At 40.1% G+C, this 19321-nt stretch overlaps 1 protein-coding gene across 5 annotated transcripts in view; it reads left to right on the top strand.

The window, feature by feature from the left end:
* sgcg (sarcoglycan, gamma) overlaps positions 1–19321 on the top strand; it is a 612351-nt gene that overhangs the window by 108363 nt on the left and 484667 nt on the right. For all 5 annotated transcript variants that reach the window (XM_059964202.1, XM_059964201.1, XM_059964199.1 and 2 more), the window contains exon 2: positions 660–758. The gene's annotated coding sequence lies outside the window, so the exon portion shown is untranslated. The remainder of the gene's footprint in view (positions 1–659; positions 759–19321) is intronic.

Raw genomic sequence — 19321 nt, 5'->3', positions numbered from 1 at the left:
TCAGCAATATCCATAATCATAATTGGGAAATAGTTATTTGTGTTATAATTTATGATGATTCTTTTGTTTATATTGTCATCATCCATATTAAAGTAAGTTGATCACATTGTTGTCTTTAGGAGTACAATAAATGTTTACATAATTTCTATAAATGTTTGTAGAAAAAGCCAGAAAAAGGATTATTCTGCATTTTTTTAAAAAAGAAAATGATGCAGTATGTTAGTTAATGGCAAATTTACTATGACTGCCATAGGATAAATATCATTTAGATTCATTCCCTTGGCTTAATTTGCCTTTAAGTTGATCAGAGAAACTTTAATGCTGTTGAAATATTGGAGCATTCAACTCTGACAAGGATCTCTCAAATATTTCTTCTGAGGGAAAAAAAGGAAGACATCAGAAACATTCATCAGATCAGTTTGTATTAGAGGTTACCTATCCTTGGACCCTATCCTTTCTTTCAAATCTTGCAGGCTGACATTATAGCAAAATAATATAATGAATTTTATAATTTAAAAATTATCTGAAACATTGCCATTATGCAAGATGTTATGATCTTACTGGATGGAAATGCTTCTCCTGTACTATGCCTTGTTGCACTGTTTATTTACTGCTAAAACTTTGCTTGTTTTAACAACATTCTTCCCTCTTTATTACAGATTCTGAATTCCAAGGAGCAATTACACGTCTGTTTATTAAAGAAAAGCAAGAAAATGCTCACCAGGTTGATGGATTCATTCTGAAGAAGAAAAAAGAATGTGAGTTGTGCCATCTTCTCATCACATCAAAGCTTTTCAAGCTCTGCTGCATGACCTGCAGTGTCGATAATTTATTTAAATTTATTATAGTTCTGGTTTCTACTCTAAAAGGTAAAGGAAATACCAAATTAAGGAAGATAGTTGTTTCATGTCTCTTACATGTGGCCGCTACTCAACCAGAGCTGGAATATGGTTTCCTGATGGTGGAGAGTCTACTTTTGTTTATCTTTTAGCACTGACCCATCCAGTCACCATGGGATCTTCATCTGTAGAGTGAATGTGGTGTTACGTATCCCGTAACTGGATAACTTACCAGCAAAGATAGAGAGGTTCGTTGAAGTCTGATGTCACTATTTTCAAATGTTTTTATTTATAAAGGGGCACAAAAGTAAGGTTAATACAAACATTCAGAAAATGCACATCGTCAATACTCCATCTAAAGCGCGGGTTTAGTAATAATCATCATTAAGAAGTAATCTCGACTGTTGTCTAGGGGATAATATATTGTCCGTTGGAAATATAAAAGTCACTCAGAAGTCTGCAGACTTTAGCCTTTCGGGGAATCGCTGGGTTTCACGTGTTTTAGAGGGATCTGTGAAAAACGAAAAAAACTTGCCCGGGTCTTTATGAAGCCGCTCCGTAAAATCAGGGGAACATTGTTTCCCCATTGTTAGTTCGAAGTCCTTCTCGGTATTCTCAGCCACCCTCTCCCCAGGCAAAGGAGTTAGGAGCGCACGTGGCGTTGAGTGGCTATTACTCCAGCTATTACTGGAGCACTGAGCGAGGGTGTCCTTCTGGTGCGTCACTGGGGTACTGCCTCCTGCAGTCCCCTTTTATCTTTACTTGCAGAGTTGTAGATGTCCATCAAAGTAGGGTGATGCAATCCCCACCCCCACATGGCCCGAGGGTGTCCATATCCATGGTAGCTGTCACGTAGCAGGGACATGCACGTCACACAGGTGCCTCTAAGAACAATGGCCAAAACCGTTGCATTGTCTCTCACTTCCTGGGTCCGAGACCCGAATTAATAGTGATCTTGCGATTCTCCGGAAGGAGGGGGCTGCTCCCGCCCCTTCGGCCCCTCAGAGCTGTGGTACATTCATAACAGTGGGAAATGCTGGGAGCATTCAGCAGTGCAAACAGCATTCTTTGAGTTTATGTTTCAGGTTTGACTTAATCAGAATAGGGAATAATTGGACATAAAACTAGTTCAATGCTGGAACAAATTGGGGAGAGGGGTTGGCGGAAGAAAATAATGGCCTTACGACAAAATTACTCAAGGTAAAAAAACCATTGATAGCAATTCTTGCACTGATGTAAATGCAGAATACTTAAAATCATTGAAGGTGTGATTATTAGAAGTTTGAAATAACTGCTGAAGAAGCCTGTCTGAAATGTTTAATTAGGAAGAGTGTGATGTACTCGTCAGAAAGTGAGGTGCTGTTTCTTAAGTTTAAGTTGGATCAATGCAGATGAAAAACCAAGGTCAGGGAGATCAGAGTGAATGGGATAGAGATTTAAAGAGAGAGGCAACAAAAATGTTGGATCACTCATGCCGACTAAACAACGGTGTATTGCCAAGCTGTCATCCAATATGTGTTCCTCAACATAGAAAAAAACATTTATAAACATTAAACCCAGTGTACTAAATTTACCAGAGTGCAAGTAAATCATTTCACTTTCTGGATTTTGATTTGCAGAACTAAAGTTAAATACTTTATGGAAAAACGTATGTCAAACAGTCACAAGGTGCTATTCAATAAAAGGTCACACTAGACAAAGAAATCTAATTTAATTTGCTTGATTCCTGAACTGATAAATAAAAATTTGCAGTTCTTATGCAAGTTAAAGCTTGCGTTATTGTATAGATAGCAATTGCTAACAGTAATCTCAAATTCCACTACTGTTTCTCACAGCATTATGGAGCACTGAACCATCATTTTAATGGTGGAAAGAAATCCTCTTTGTAAGCAGCTCATGCAACTACATTTTATTCTCAACTGTCAGAAGGGGAGGCCAACTTTGGGCTGTACTGACATTCACTTGCAACTAATGCATCCAATTATTGGTCCCTTTTCTTTTATCTTGTCACTCCACCACTTAAATCCTTGTCTCCTCATCCCGGCAAAGACGGCTGATGGGTTGAAATGCCTTTCAGTGATGTCCAGAAACATCCTCCTGATGACATTCCCTTTGAACAGTTTTAAATTTCACTGATGCGCTTTTCTTTTCCTGTCATGGGTATAATTCTGTGATCCACCTATGTTTTGATATGTGGAATAATATGGAAATTAGATGAGTGCAGAAAACTGTAATAGGTTTACCTTTGAGATCTGGATAGACCTTCAAGTGTTCCAACCAAATTCTCATCATTTTGCAGCCAAAAATGATATTTGCTCCTCCTAAGTTTAATGTTAATGGGGCAACTACATTTCAGTGATGTTGGACTTGTTGTCCTATAGTTTAAAATAGGAACATAGAAAACCTACAGCACAATACAGGCCCTTCGTATCTACCTCCACCACCGTTGCTGGCAGCCCATTCCATGCACTCACCACTCTCTGAGTGAAAAAACTTACCCCTGACATCTCCTCTGTACCTACTCCCCAGCACCTTAAACCTGTGTCCTCTAGTGGCAACCATTTCAGCCATGGGAAAAAGCCTCTGACTATCCACATGATCAATGCCTCTCATCATCTTATACACCTCTATCAGGTCACCTCTCATCCTCCGTTGCTCCAAGGAGAAAAGGCCAAGTTCACTCAACCTATTCTCATAAGGCATTCTCCCCAATCAAGGCAACGTCCTTGTAAATCTCTTATGCACCCTTTCTATGGTTTCCACATCCTTCCTGTAGTGAGACAACCAGAACTGAGCACAGTACTCCAAGTGGGGTCTGACCAGGGTCCTATATAGCTGCAACATTACCTCTCTGCTCCTAAATTCAATTCCACAATTGATGAAGGCCAATACACCATATGCCTTCTTAACCAGAAAGTTAACCTGTGCTTTGAGCGTCCTATGGACTCGGACCCGAAGGTCCCTCTGATCCTCCACACTGCCAAGAGCCTTACCATTAATACTATATTTTGCCATCATATTTGACCTACCAAAATGCACCACATCACCACATCAGTGGCAGTTTGAACTCCATCTGCCACTTCTCAGCCCAATTTTGCATCCTATCAATGTCCCTTTGTAACCTCTGACAGCCCACCACGCTAACCACAACACCTCCAACTTTTGTGTCATCAGCAAACTTACAAACCCATCCCTCCACTTCCTCATCCAGGTCATTTATAAAAATCATGAAGAGTAAAGGTCCCAGAACAGATCCCTGAGGCACTCCACTGCTGACTGACTTCCATGGAGAAACATGCAAAAATGTTGGGTAGTTTTTAAATCAGAGATATTAAAACCTCACATGTTCTTGAAATTCAATAAATGTGTTTTTTGTTGAAAATACAAAAGATGAACAGTTTCATATAATTTCTACAAGCAATAATTGATGTTCAAAAGTGACATGGCAATAGAATGAACAATACTATTAAAACAGATTACTTATCACTCTTGGATTAGGTATTACAAAAGTTGATATCTCGAGTTGTCTTTGTGAATTCCAGAAAAGCAGGATTTCATGATAAATCTAATGCTCTGAGTGTTATATCCTAGAAATCCCTTCAGATTTATTAATAATTACATTTACAGTGCAATCAAAAGGTAATCACATGTCATGCTTTTCTTTAACATGGCTTTGTTTGTATCTTGATGAAATAATAAGGTAAGATATAGATGAAGAGTACTGTTGACCCACTGATGCATCCATCCGCTTTTCTTTTAATGGTCCCCTATGTGCTCCCTTAAGCAACAAAACCTTGGCTGACATTTCAGTTTCACATTGACAAAGTCCCATTCTCAGATCTGCCATCTTTCAGGTTTTTATTAAACAGGGACCACAACTTACCTCTCAGGTAGGTTTAAAAGATCCATGTCTGTTTCTTAATGGAAAAAAACAGCATGAAATTTATCCCAGTGTCCTAGCCAATATTTATCGTTTCATCAACATCACGAAGAACAGATTATCTGGTCATTAGCACATTACTGCTCGTGGGAGTTTACAGTGGGTGAAGTGGCTGCCTCAATTCTTACACCACTACTGTAATTGCAACCCATACGGTATTTTTCACTATTGGATCATTGCATCTGATATGCTAATATAGAATTCAACAAATTACTACATTTAACAATTAGGTAATAATGGTTTTCAGAACTGCAACATTAGATCTAACCATTCTCCTTTAGCATATTAATAACATTGTTTCATCTGTGTAATTACACAGCTATATTTTAGTTACTGTGTTGTTAAATTCTCGTTACACATGTTTATGGCTTCTGAAAGGCTTATAAAAGCTCATTTGATGAAGCTTTGTCAAAATAAAACATGGTTAATTTATTACACGATTGGCTGACTTTCTGATATTTTGAATCTTTAATAATAATGTTAAATGTTTCAGTTTTACCTGATAACAATCTAGCTAAATGAAAACATTAATGGACTTTAAAGCTGTTGAAATTTCCAACAAATGCAAGCTGCATAATGCACACTGACGATCCAAATCATACTTCTGAGCTAGATGAAGCTAGAAAAATTAATCAGAGGATTGGTCTTGTCATTAAAAAAAAAGCAACATGAACTCTTGTTTTAAACATCACTACCACTTTTAAAATCAATTTTGAGTCTTCCATGCTCAGTCAAAGGGCTGACCATTTCCTGACCAGTAAAATAGGAAAGCCACTGAATGCCACATTTTTGATGAGGCTGCTTCATGCATGCAAGAAAAAAAGTACTAAGTTTTAAAAAAATGTCATTTAAAGTTACTGTATTGTAAGGGATGCCTGACAAACTGGCTGTTGCACTCAACATCATTGGGGAAATGTTTCTTTCTATATTTGAACAAATTCTCTCCAATGCAACAGCTTTTCTGATTGTCTTCAATCAGTTGTCTTGGCAAAGGCAGAGTCAATGATAAATGACTGAAAATTGGAATTAAGGAGTAGAACTGATTTGCTGTTGGTTTATTATTGTCACATGTATCAAGACACAGTGAAATGCTTATATTACGGACTGTTAATACAGATTAAATTTTTATACTGTGCATTCAGATAGAACAAGGTAAACAATAATAATGTTAAAGAGTAAAAAGCTACCAAAAAAGTGCAGTACAGATAAGTGAGAAAGTACAAAATCATAATGAGGTAGACCATGAGGCCAATAGTCCATCTTGTTGTACATGAAGTCCTTTCAAGAGGCTGATAGCAGGAGGGATAAATGCTCTCTGTGTACCTGGTGGTCCGTGCTGTCAGGCTTGTGTATCTTCTGCCTGATAGGAGAGGGGAGAACAAACAATGTCAGAGATGGGTGGGGTCTCTGATTAATGGACAATTCAAACACCCTTAAGACAGTTAACTGAAGACAAGAACCTAAACGATCACTGATGACAGTGAGCTCTGTTTATTCCTAAATATTATGAAAATATGGTATATTTAATTTGGGGTAGCCTAATTTTCATTGCAATAAGAGATTCATCACATACATGACTACTTAATAATATCTCCTCCTGGATGTCCATCAGTACAGATGCATGGGAGTCTGTAAAGGGAATCAAGGTTATGTGTTTAGACTCTGTTTGACTCTCTATACACTTGTGACTGTGTGGCTAAGCACAGCTCCAATCACAATTACAAATTTACCAACATTATCACAATGGTTGGATGACTCATAGACGGTCACAAGACAGTGTACAGAGCAAGATTAGACACCCGGTAGAGTGATGCTGCAACATCAGTAAAACTAAAGAACTGATTATTGACCACAAAGAGGAGGGAGGGTCTTTCCACTACTTTTTTTCTGTAATTTGCACTACTTATTTTAACTCAGCTATTTATTAGACATATATATGCTCACTGTAATTCAGTTTCTTTTCTCTATATTTATTTATCATGTATTCCATTATACTGCTGCTTTAATGTTAACAAATTTCATGACAAATGCTGGTGATATTAAATCTGATTCTGATTCTGAATTAAAAGTCGTACCCAGTTTTCAGTCAAAGTAGCATTTGAGAAGATGAGGGATGGAGTGTGCACCGGATACATTCAATATTATCAGCATGCAAATGGACATCATTAATTTCTAAGCATATTTAGCAGACTGACTACCCAATAGCATTCAGAAACCAACACCCCTGAGATTCCCAGATATTGGATTTGTTGTTAAACTGCAGCGTGAAGGTGTATTTTAGCACTGAGTGGCATGGCAGTCCCTGAGGTTTTCTGTTATCTCTCTGATGGACAATGACATGGAAAGAATTACAATAGTTTCTCAGCATGCAGGGAAAAATTCCCACCAGGCTTTGGAGCCTGTTGACTGATAACTCTCTCTGAGACGTGAAGGCAAGATATCGGCTGTTATTGACTGGAAGAAAGAACAAGCAGTAGTTGACCACCATACTACATCCTGGAGACTGAGGGCTGGGCTCAGGCCTCAATCGCCTTTATACTGAGGTCTGTGAGAGGAGCCACAGGAGCAGTCAGCAGGGGGCATGTCCAGACAGGTATATGTAGTTCACCACACCGAGTGAGTCTGTGTCTGAAGCACCATTCTCAAGGACCTGAGATCAATGTTTTTCAGTGATCTCGCAAGACCTGTAAAGGTGAGTACAGATCTTATATTTAGATCTCTTATTAATACCTAACTATAATGTTTTCAGCCTTCCCCTTAAATCCTTCTCCCTCACACCACAATCTTCTAATTATATCTTTTTTCATTCTTTAGATTACAAATTGACAATGTTATCTTCTTGTATTCTAATGCTTGTAACACCAGAACTCTTCTCTGAACTTTCCATTGCATCCTGGTTCCTTCATTCCTCTCCAGCTGTCAGGAGTTTAACTGCATGCAGAACACTACAAACCTGCATTTCCCTTTCAACAGCCAGTTACTAACTCTTCATCTCCATTTCTGCAAAATTAAACAGTCATGGGGGGTGGGGGAAGGGGAGAGGAATATGGTGGAGTTGTGGGGGTGAAGACTGAGAAGCCAACGTTTTCCAGAGGGCAGTACATCATATATTCTATAAGGACCAGCAGAGATAATGGTACCCTGCGTGTGATAGAGTGTGTTGAAGAATGCATTCAGTGAAACAGCCAATATAAGTGAGTACAAACACTGCTGGCTGCTTCACTATACAGTATACACAAAGTGAGTTCATCTGTAGCTCCAGTTTGAGAGATGATATAACCTTTGAAAAGAACCTCACTCTGAATCGGTTCCACAACCTATGGACTCACTTTCAAGGACTCTACAACTCGTGTTCTCAATGTTTATTGCTTATTTAGCTATTAATATTATTTTGTTTTCTTTTAAAAAAACAAGAGATTTTGATAATAAATGTACTAACTGCAAATTAATTGCTCTCTAGGAAAGATTTAACGCAACATAGAAATCATTGAGAGTTGTGAGATCTTGACATGATCCGTAATTTTACTTGTGAAGTTGAACTATTTAAATTTAAGTATTATACTCTTAAAGATACATTAAATCATTACTTTAAAAAAGAGTAAATTCTGACTTGAAAATCCCTCTCATTGACTCTGAATTTTAACCACGCAAACCTGGCTTTAATTAGATTTGGGAACATAGAGTAACCACTATTGAGACTTTGTATGTCTGATATTAATAAGAACCGTGAACTTGACATAGTTTCTGTTCAGACCTTCAAACTTCCAAGACTGGTGGAAAGTAAATTGGTTTATTTTAACAGATGAGGGAGCAAGCTAATACATTCTTCAGTTTCAAATGTTTAAAGAACAGCTGAATACTTTGTGATTTCTGAGTTGGAATGAGGAGATGCAGCAAAGGGGGTGAATAGGGGAGAAATACCCAGAATACTGAAGAGCAGGTACTTGCTGTCTCGAAGTACATTAGGGTGGATAAGTCCCCAGGACCAGATAAGGTGATTATTGTGGGAGGCTAGTGATAAAATGGCATGGGCCCTGGCAGAGGTATTTAAAACATTCTTAGTTACGGGAGAGGAGCCAGAGGACTGGAGGACAGCTAATGTTGTTCCGTTGGTCAAGAAAGGCACTAGGAATAAACCAGAAGATTATAAACTGTTGAACCTGATGTCTATAGTGGGTAAATTATTGGAAGGTATTCCAAAGGACAGGATGTATAAACATTTAGATAGATATGGTCTGATTAGGAATAGCTGACAAGGCATTTGTGTGTGGTAGGCTGTGTCAAACCAATCTAGTTGAGTTTATCGAGGAGTTTACCAGCAATGTTGATGAAGGAAAAACCAGATGTCCTTAAGCCAGTCTCCATCCAAGGATTAGAGATGGAGAGGGTCAGTAACTATAAATTCCTCATTGTTATTATTTCAGAGGATCTGTCCTGGGTCCAGCACGTAGGTGCCATTACGAAGAAGGCACGTGTCTCTACTTCCTTAGAAACTTGCGAGGAGTTGGCAAGTCATCTAAAACTTTCACAAACATCTATTGATGCACATTGGAGAGTATAGTCACTGGTTGCATCATGGCCTGGGATAAACATACCTATACCCTTGGAATGAAAAGCCTACAAAAAGTAATGGATGCAACCCAGTCCACCGCAGGGAAAGCCCCGCTCACCACTGAGCGTATCTACAAAGAGTGCGTGAGTGAGTGAGTGAGTGGTCACGGTTGACCATGTATATTGCATCACAGTTACGCAAGCCTGGGCAGTACGATATGGAGAGCAAGCTGTTGCCCACGTGGCAAGCTCCCCCTCTCCACACATCTGTTGAGCCCAAAGGAACGGCAGAGACCGATACAGTTTGATTCCAGAGGTTGCTGGTCAGCATTAGTTTCAATATAGGATTACCTTAGGAACCCCAGCACTGGATTTTACCCTTGGGGTTGATTCCTGAAGCATTCCCCATGAGTGAGTATAAACACACGGCAATGGGGGTTTGAGATCAGAATTCTGCCTCTCCTGGATGAGCTGCTGGCCATTGCTGATGAGCCCCATCTGCCCAAAGCTACTGGTTTTAAGGCACCAGTAACCCGCCTTTGCCCCATCTCTTGTCAGTACAATTGTTCCACCAGGCTTAACAGCTACACCACACATGAAGGCCAGGAGCTGGACTTGGTTGTCAGAGGCTATTTGAGGTGCACACCATTGGAAGCATTTAATAGGTAGTGGGAGCTTGTCCCCATTACCACCCGCGGGCTATTACAACTTTAAGGGAAGAGGCCTGTTGTATCCATCATCAAGGAACTCCACCATCCAGACCAGGCTCTCTTCTCAATGCTGTCATCAAGGAGATATAAGAAGCTTTAGGTCCAACGCTACCAGGTTCAGGAACAGTTGTTACCACTCAACCATCAGGCTCCTGAACTAGAGTGGATAGCTTCACTCACACCAACATTGAGTTGGTTTCACAACCTTTTGACTCACTTTCAAGGATGCTACAACTTATGTTCTCAATATTTATTGCTTATTTATCTATTATTACAATTTTGTTTTCTTTTCTATATTTGTATTTCCACAGTTTGTTGTCTTTTGCACATTGGTCATTTGTCTTTGTTATGTCCAGCTTTTCAATGATTCTATTGTGTTTCGTAGTAGTGAATGCCACAAGAAAAGGAATCTAAAGGTTGTATCTGATGACAAATATGTACTTTGATAATGAATTTACTTTGAACTTTGTACTTTAGCCTCCTGTTCAAACACACAAGCTAAGGAATCACTTGCTTCCAGCTTATGCATCATAATGTTGGTGGCATTTCTTCTAACTACTGACTTACTCACTGGAATTAAACGATAGAATAAACAATCTGTTGTCATTAGAACTTTATGAATTATAAATACTGAACCAATGGTCTTTTATATTTGTGGGTTGTGGCGTTATGGGCAAAGTTTGCATTTATTACCACCCAATGCTGCCTGGAGAAGACAGTAATGGGCATTGCAATGATGTAATGAACATGCCTCTCCATTGTCACTAGGGAAGGAGCTCATGCTTTTATCAATGACAGTTTAAAACTTCTTAGGTTTATTGTAAGAACTGTTTAAGCTCAAGCTTGATTCTTTACAATAATTCTACATCTGTACTAATTTATGATGTTTACTGTATATGGTTGCATTGCTAATTAAAAACTTATTAATAATGTTTCCCATATTCCACAATTAGCAGGGATTAGCTAAACAATTCCAGCCTATGAAAGTGTCAAGCCATTTTCAACATAGTGGGGAGTAATTATTTGAAACAATTTTACTTACGGCCGTTATTCACTTCATAACTTCTAAAAAGCCTTGCACTTTTTATGGAGAGCAGACATTTCTTTTTTTCAGTGTTCCTCATACATGTGATACAGCTTGTTCATGGCATACCTGAGTAATCAGATGTGCCCAGAATACTTTCCTCTTTGTTAGCAGTAAGTAGGTGTAGCTGCAAACCCAGTATATATTGACTATCCAAATTGTCCTTGGGATGTGATGAGCTTCTTTCTGAAAGCACCAGAGACCTTCTGATGAAAGCATTGTTGGATAGGGATTTAGACTAGCAGTAATGAAGGAAATTTAGTATATTTCCAGCTCATGATATTGTGCAACTTATGAGGAACCTACAGGTGATGGTGATTTCATGTGCTTGCTGCCCTTTTGCCCTTTTTGGCACCTGACGTTACAGATTTGGAAGGTACTGTTTAAGTAGATCTGATGAATAATTGATTCATGTGACAGCCAAGATACTGTTAGTGTAGAGAATAAATGTGTAGATGATGGGTGAGATATCATTGAATCAGTGTCCTTTGTCCTAGATGGTGTCAATTTTCTTGAATGTCATAGGAATTGCATTCTTTCTAGCATATAGAATTTTTTAAAAATCTACACTAATCATCCATTATAGTTGGTAGAAAATCTCTGGGGTGAGGTTGAAACATTCAAGGTACTTTTATGATCACAATATACAACTAGTTAAATATCTGATCTGTGGGAAGTTGATGGTGGAGGATTTGGTTATGGTAATGCCATCGGCTATTAAGAACAGATGACTGGACAAATGAGTTGGTTATTTTCTGGTACCTATGTAGATCATGAATCACAAGCCAGTTTTCACCATAGGCTGCAATAATAATTCATCAATAGACACCCAAAATCCATCCTGTTATTGGAGGAAGGTCATTGATATTCTCCTGAGATGCTTGTAGCTGTGTTTGGTAATGGTACTAGAATGGATCACTCACCTTGCTGGTTGAAGAAGGTTACAAAGGCAACTTTGGAACTCACACACAAAGGTGTTCTATTGTTGAGGGCAGGATTGATCTCAGAGTTTCCTCCTGTCATTAGTTTTTAAATTGTCTATCATTATTCATGGCTTGATGTGGATGAGATTTACAAGATTACTTTGTAGAGTTCATTGTTAATAACAAATTGAAGTTACTTCAATGAAAATTGTGTTTTTGACAATAAAACATGAGAAGGTCAAATTGGCTTTGCATTTGATGGTGTGAGTACTTTAAATAGAAACATCCGTGGAGGAATCAGCAGCTAACTGAAAGACTTTTCTGAAGTTGTTTTGCTTCTTAGAAAAACAATTTGCAAAACAATAATCTTCTGGAACTTTAAGACGGACCAATGAACTGATGCCTTCAGGGATTCAAAAAGCACTTGCATCAATATGTCTTAATTAGATAGCTACACTGTGGTTATTGGTTTCTACTCACTTACTGGCAATTGTTGATTAGTTTGTTCTTGCTGATTGCCCATGCATAGTTTCTAAGGTTTTGTCTGCTATAAATTCTAATGCTTTACAACAGCCCTATTAAACTTGTCAAGGTCCATTGCTGAACCCTATTAAACTTCAATCTGGGTCTTGGCTTTTCACCAGATTTGCTGCATCTGTATTCCATCTGCAATTTCAGAATTTAAGATGCAGTTTTACTTTTCTTCGCCTCCCTCTAAAACTCAGTGACTCTCTGTGTGCCTGACTGCGAATTCCATTCCCTTTGCTAATAGCTCAGAGTCCCTCCTTGGAAATTATGAGTAATTGAGCTGGCCGGTTCATAAGCTTGATTCATATCATGTTCTAAGTTGAGTTTCAGACCTCAATGCTGGGTCATCACTAAAGATAGCTATTTCTACCTCTGGAACATCTCCCTATCTTGGCTTATTTAACCCTGAATTCCTTAGGCATGAGTTTTTCACTCTGAATTTGACTTTCTGAAATCAATTTCTATTCATACTTTCATTCTAGTCCCTGTAATCTAGAGATCATCCGCAATGCCACTGCCCATGATCTAAGTCCCATTTATCATCATCACATGACTACTGATCCATACTGACATGAGCAATATTTAAATTTTACAATTATCATGCCTATTTTTGAATATCCATGATTTCCCTGCTGTCTTGTTCTGTAATCCCATTGAATGCTAGTCCTCATTAAGATAGCTGTGTTCCTCAGTCACAGCCTCTCGATCACTATGAATACTGAGCACCCTAAACATTGCTTTACTGCAGGGAATAGCTCGAGGACACTTTCCATTCCGTTTTTCTTTCCTCCTTTATGTTGCTAAAGAGCTACTCCTTTGATCAAATTTTTAGTTTCTGCATTTATGTATAAATGAACTTGATAGCATTTATTTTGTTGGATCTTGCACCTCTCGGGTACTTTGGGGTGCTGTGCCATGTTAAAGGTTTCTCATAAATGGCAGTCGCGATTGCTGATGATTCTTTCAGCTTCAGTAACTGTCAACCTCACCAGAGTGGTCATTCTTTATGAGACATGCTTTAGGACATGCTGTTAAACCATAAAGGCTACCAGCAACAAATAAAAATCAATGTCAACTTTAAATGTTCAAGTGTGGGGAAGTAGTGATTTTGGAATTCAAAGATTTGTTATTAGTGTTTGACAAAAGTTTATATTTAAAACGGTAGCTAGGAAATAGTTTATGCGTTGTTCTTATCTATGTGATGCCATTGCTCAGTTAGCGGTGAAAGTGTGCTACCTGATTAGAGACCACGCAATAGTCAATGACAATTGAATTACTGGCATACATATCTGCTGTGTGCAAAATAGGCACTCAGGCTTGGACCTTCAACTGGATGCATTGCATAAAAACGTGATCTTTGGATTACCTTGTTTTTACAAATGCCATCATTTTGAAATTGCTAATTGAGTAGGAAGGTGGGAAAAGGATGTGTAGAAGACAGATCTCTTCTGCATGACATTTTTTCTCATGTTTCGGAAGGCCATCAACCTGCAGCATAGGAGAATCCAGTACAATTGAAGGTAAATTTACCCTTCAGCCTCTGGACGCTGAGGTTCAGTAATAAGTGGGGTGACCCAGCTGTAGGTGACATGCAAGAGTTTACAGAGCAAGTTCTCTGTAAGGTATAGAATAGTGAATTAAACCAGCAGAAGAACGATGAATTTGGAACAAGCTCCATGATGGAATGGTGGAAGATGAGGGAACACGTTACAATAACATTCTCTGTTCATCAGGCACTTCTCTGTTCTTGCAAGAGGAAATCTGGATGACTTGCAGTTTCCATTTATCCCAACACACATGAAATGTAAACTGTAGTTTACACACCGTCAGCAGACGATTATAAGCAAGACTCACGAAATTGCACGATGCTGTCTAAAACCAAAAAACGGCCCATTCCGAGGCATTTCAAATTACAATGGATGACTTTAACCAGACCTGTTTGAAGAAAAACTTGCCCAATTAGCACCTACATGTAACCTGTTGTACCAGACACTCCAACAGACTAGACTATTGCTACTCTACGATAAGGAATGCCTAGCATTCCTTCCCGAGACTATATTTTGGCAACTGGGATCATTTGACTGACAACCAGAAGGTGGTTGCAGAAGTCTAAGGAACATTAACAGGATTGCCTTCAGTCAGTAGATTGGGCTTTGTTCAAGAACTCGTTTGAGGACTTACATAGAACATAGAATAGTCCAGCACAGTACAGGCCCTTTAGCCTACAATGTTATGCTAGCCCTTAAACCCTGCCTCCCATATATCCCCCCACCTTAAATTCCTCCATATACCTGTCTAGTCATCTCTTAAATTTGAATGACAACAGCAGGGTCATTGCAGATATTATTAAAACAGAGGTGGATTGGTGTGTCCCTACAAAATCATTCAGGTTTTTCTCCAATCAGAAGCCCTGGATGAACGGGGCAGACAGGCGATTCTGTGGATGCAGGAAAGAAACACGAATGGTAGTTTGCCTCCTAGGTGCCAGGGTCCGGGATGTTTCTGATCACATCCATGATATCCTGAAGTGGGATGGTGAACAGCCAGAGGTCGTGGTACATATTGGTACCAACAACATAGACAGGAAAAGGGAGGAGGTCCTGAAAACAGACTACAGGGAGTTAGGAATGAAGTTGAGAAGCAGGACCTCAAAGGTGGTAACCTCGGGATTTCTGTCTGTGCCATGTGACAGTGAGTATAGGAATAGAGTGAGGTGGAGGATAAATAGGTGGCGGAGGGATTAGAGCAGGGGGCAGAGATTCAGATTTCTGGATCATTGGGATCTCTTTTGGGGCAGTTGGGACCTGTACAAAAAGGACGGATTGCACTTGAATCTGAGGGGGACCCAATATCCTGGCAGGATATCGGGGAGAGTTTAAACTAGAATTGGTGGGGTGGGTGGTGTGGGAACTGAACTGAAGAGACAGAGGAAGGGGCGGTTGGCTCACAAATACAGAAATCTTGTAGGTGGTGAGAGGGAGGATAGGCAGGTGAGAGGGAAGGAATGTACTCAGACTGATGGTTTGAGATGTGTCTATTTTAATGCAAGGAGTGTTTTGAACAAAGTAGAATGGCTTAGAACGTGGATCAGGCAGCTATGATGTTGGGGCTATTACAGAGTTTTGGATGGCTCAGGGGCGGGAATGGCTACTTCAAGTGCCAAGTTTTAGATGTTTCGGAAAGGTTAGGGAGTGAGGCAAAAGAGGTGGGGGTGTGGCACTGCTGATCAGAGATAGTGTCACGGCTGCAGAAACGGAGGAAGTCAGGGAGGGATTGTCTACTGAGTCTCTGAGAGTGGAAGTTAGAAACAGGAATGGGTCAATAACTCTACTGGGTGTTTTTTATAGACCTCCCAATAGTAACAGGGACATCGAGGAGCAGATATCGACAGTTCCTTGGTAGAGATCATTAAGAGAACAAAATTTCTTGGTGTTCACCTGACGGAGAATCTCACCTGGTCCCTCAACACCAGCTCCATAGCAAAGAAAGCCCAGCAGCATCTCTACTTTCTGCGAAAGCTGAGGAAAGTCCATCTCCCACCCCCCATCCTCATCACATTCTACAGGGGTTGTGTTGAGAGCATCCTGAGCAGCTGCATCACTGCCTGGTTTGGAAAATGCACCATCTCGGATCGCAAGACCCTGCACTGGATAGTGAGGTCAGCTGAGAAGATCATTGGGGTCTCTCTTCCCACCATTACAGATATTTACACTACACGCTGAGTCAGCAAAGCAAACAGCATTATGAAGGATCCCATGCACCCCTCATACAAACTCCTCTCCCTCCTGCCATCTGGGAAAAGGCACCGAAGCATTCAGGCTCTCACGACCAGACTATGTAACAGTTTCTTCTCCAAGCCATCATATAACCATATAACAATTACAGCACGGAAACAGGCCACCTCAGCCCTTCTAGTCCATGCCAAATGCTTACTCTCACCTAGTCCCACCAACCCGCACTCAGCCCATAACCCTCCATTCCTTTCCTGTCCATATACCTATCCAATTTTTTTTTTAAATGACAATATCAAACCTGCCTCTACCACTTCTACTGGAAGCTCATTCCACACAGCTACCACTCTCTGAGTAAACAAGTTCCCCCTCGTGTTACCCCTGAACTTTTGCTCTCTAACTCTCAACTCATGTCCTCTTGTTTGAATCTCCCCTACTCTCAATGGAAAAAGCCTATCCACATCAACTCTATCTATCCCCCAAGGATTCAGTTGCACAAGGAGGTATTCTGGCCTAGGACGTGGAGTTTAATAATTAGTTTTGAGGAGATGATAGTATTCAATGCTGAACTGTAGTCAATGAAAAGCATCCCAATGTATGCATCTTCGCTGTCCACATCTTCCAGGGTTGAGTGAAGAGCCAATAAAATGGCATCTGTTGTTGAACTGTTGTGATTGTAGGCAAATTGGAGTTGATCTAAGTTACTTCTCAAGCAGGAGTTGACATGTTTTATCACCAACCTCTCAAAGCACTTCATCACAGTTGATACAAGTGCTACCAGACATTGAGGCAGGTTACTGTGTATTCTAAAGGGAGGATGAGGCAATTTGGTTGACAAAGGAAGTCAAAGACAGCATAAAAGCCAAAGAGAGGGCATTTAGCCTTGGCAACCTGTCCATAGTGTGGTCCTTCGCAGTATGGTCCAGGTCAATTTTGACCCAGACCAAGAATCCCCTCATAACAAGTGCTTATACCAAATTTTGAACCACAGATCTATTTAGAATATATAAATAGCCTATCTGACATTAATAGATGGGGGAATAATCCTTAGTTAATGTTTCAGAGATCTAAAATCCATTTCAATAGCTACTGGTCAAATTTGACCCGAACAGGATGTAAGCAAAAATTAATGGGAAGTCAGAGGATTGGGAAGCAGTTAAAAACCAACAGAAGACAACTAAAAAAGCCTTAAAGAGAGAAAAGATGAAATATGGAGGTAAGCAAGCCGATAATATAGAAGATACCAACATCTTTTTCCAGATGTATGGAGTAAAAGTGAGGTGAGATTGGATATCGGATCTCTGGGAAGTGATACTGGAGAGGCAGTAAGGGGACAAAGAAATGGTGGACAAACTGAATAAGTTTTTGCATCAGTTTTTACTGTTGAAGACAACAGCATGCTGGAAGTTCAAGAGTGTCAGGGGGCGGGAGTGAGTGGTTTGCTATTACTAAGGAAAAGATGCTTGGGAATCTGAAAGGTTTGAAGGTAGATGAGTCACCGGGACCAGACAGAGTGCACCCCAGGGTTTTGACAGAGTTATCTGTGGTAAACTATGTATACCTGTCTGGACACGCCCCTCTGCTAACTACTCCTGTGGCTCCTCCCACAGACCCCTGTATAAAGGCGATTGGAGGCACTGCTCCTCCCTCAGTCTCCAAGATGTTGTGGTCTCTTTTGCTGCTAATAAAAGCCTATCGTTTGCCTCCCGTCTCTGAGAGTTATTGATGGTGCATCAGTATCTTTAAAGAATTAATAGATTCTGGCGTGGTTGTGAAGGGCTGGAACATTGCAGATATCACTCCATTCTTTAAGACAGGGAGGCAGAAGAAAGGACGTTATAGGTCAGTAAGCTTGATGCTTTGGACTTGGGTGATAGCTTGAACTGGGCATTTTCTAAGGCAGCTTCTTGACCTTAAGGCTTGTTCAGATATCCTGACTTGTTGCATCACAGCCTGGTACGGAGAGACTAATTCCCAGGAATGGAAAAAACTACAAAAAAGTGCTGGATTCACCTCAGTTCATCACAGTCAAATCCTTCCCCGCCATGGAGCACAACAAGAAGAAAGCAGCATCCATCATCAAAGACCTCATCAGCTAAGTCTTGCTCTCGTCCCACTACTACCTTCGGGCAGGAGGTATGGAAGCCTTAGGTTCCGCACCACAGCTTTCACCATACAATCCTGAACTGGTATGGAAACATCACTCACAACTCTAAACTAATTCTATGACCCTGAGACTCACTTTCAAGGACTTTTTACAGCCCATCTTCTCAGTATGTTTTTTTAAATCAAATTTACACAATTTGCTGTCTTTTGTACATTGCCTGTCTGCTTTTTGTAAATTCTTTTGTATTTCTTTATTTTCTTGTAAATGCCTGCAAGAAAATGAATATCAGGGTAGTGTATGGTAACACATATATACTTTGATAATAAATTTACCTCGAACATTGAACTAGTCTTATTATGCGTTCACTTTTCAATTCATGTATTTTCCCGCCCCCCCTGCTCCACTGTGCTATTGTTTATTTATGGTATGTTATTTCTACCAGCTCTGCTTGAAGATGTGCCTTGGAGCCAATATTCTGATGTACAATTCTGTGGGAGAAATCCAAGTACCAGAGGTGCTCATGGACGCAGAGTCTCAGCAACCCCTGCAGCATTAATTTCTTTTATGGAAAATCCCAGTGGCATCCCAACAGAAGTCCACTGATCAAAGTATTGAGAAGGTGTCTCAGCTGAAACATGAATCATGGGGCGGACAGATGAGGAAATGGAAAAACCTGATGTGTCGATCACCAGCAAGAGCAAATCTGCAGATGCTGGAAATCCAAGCTACACACACAAAATCCTGGAGGAACTCAGCAGGCCAGGCAGCATCTATGGAGAAGTGTATAGTCAATGCTTCGGGCAGAAACGTCGACTGTACTCTTTTCCATAGATGCTGCCTGGCCTGCTGAGTTCCTCCAGCATTTTGTGTGTGTTGAGTTGAACATCAGTTTACCTCTTTCCTCATCT

The sequence above is a fragment of the Hypanus sabinus genome, chromosome 3, assembly GCF_030144855.1.
Source record: "Hypanus sabinus isolate sHypSab1 chromosome 3, sHypSab1.hap1, whole genome shotgun sequence".
Taxonomy (NCBI): domain Eukaryota; kingdom Metazoa; phylum Chordata; class Chondrichthyes; order Myliobatiformes; family Dasyatidae; genus Hypanus; species Hypanus sabinus.
Note: the sequence above shows the minus strand (reverse complement) of the source record. Positions and strands in the feature narration are given on the sequence as shown.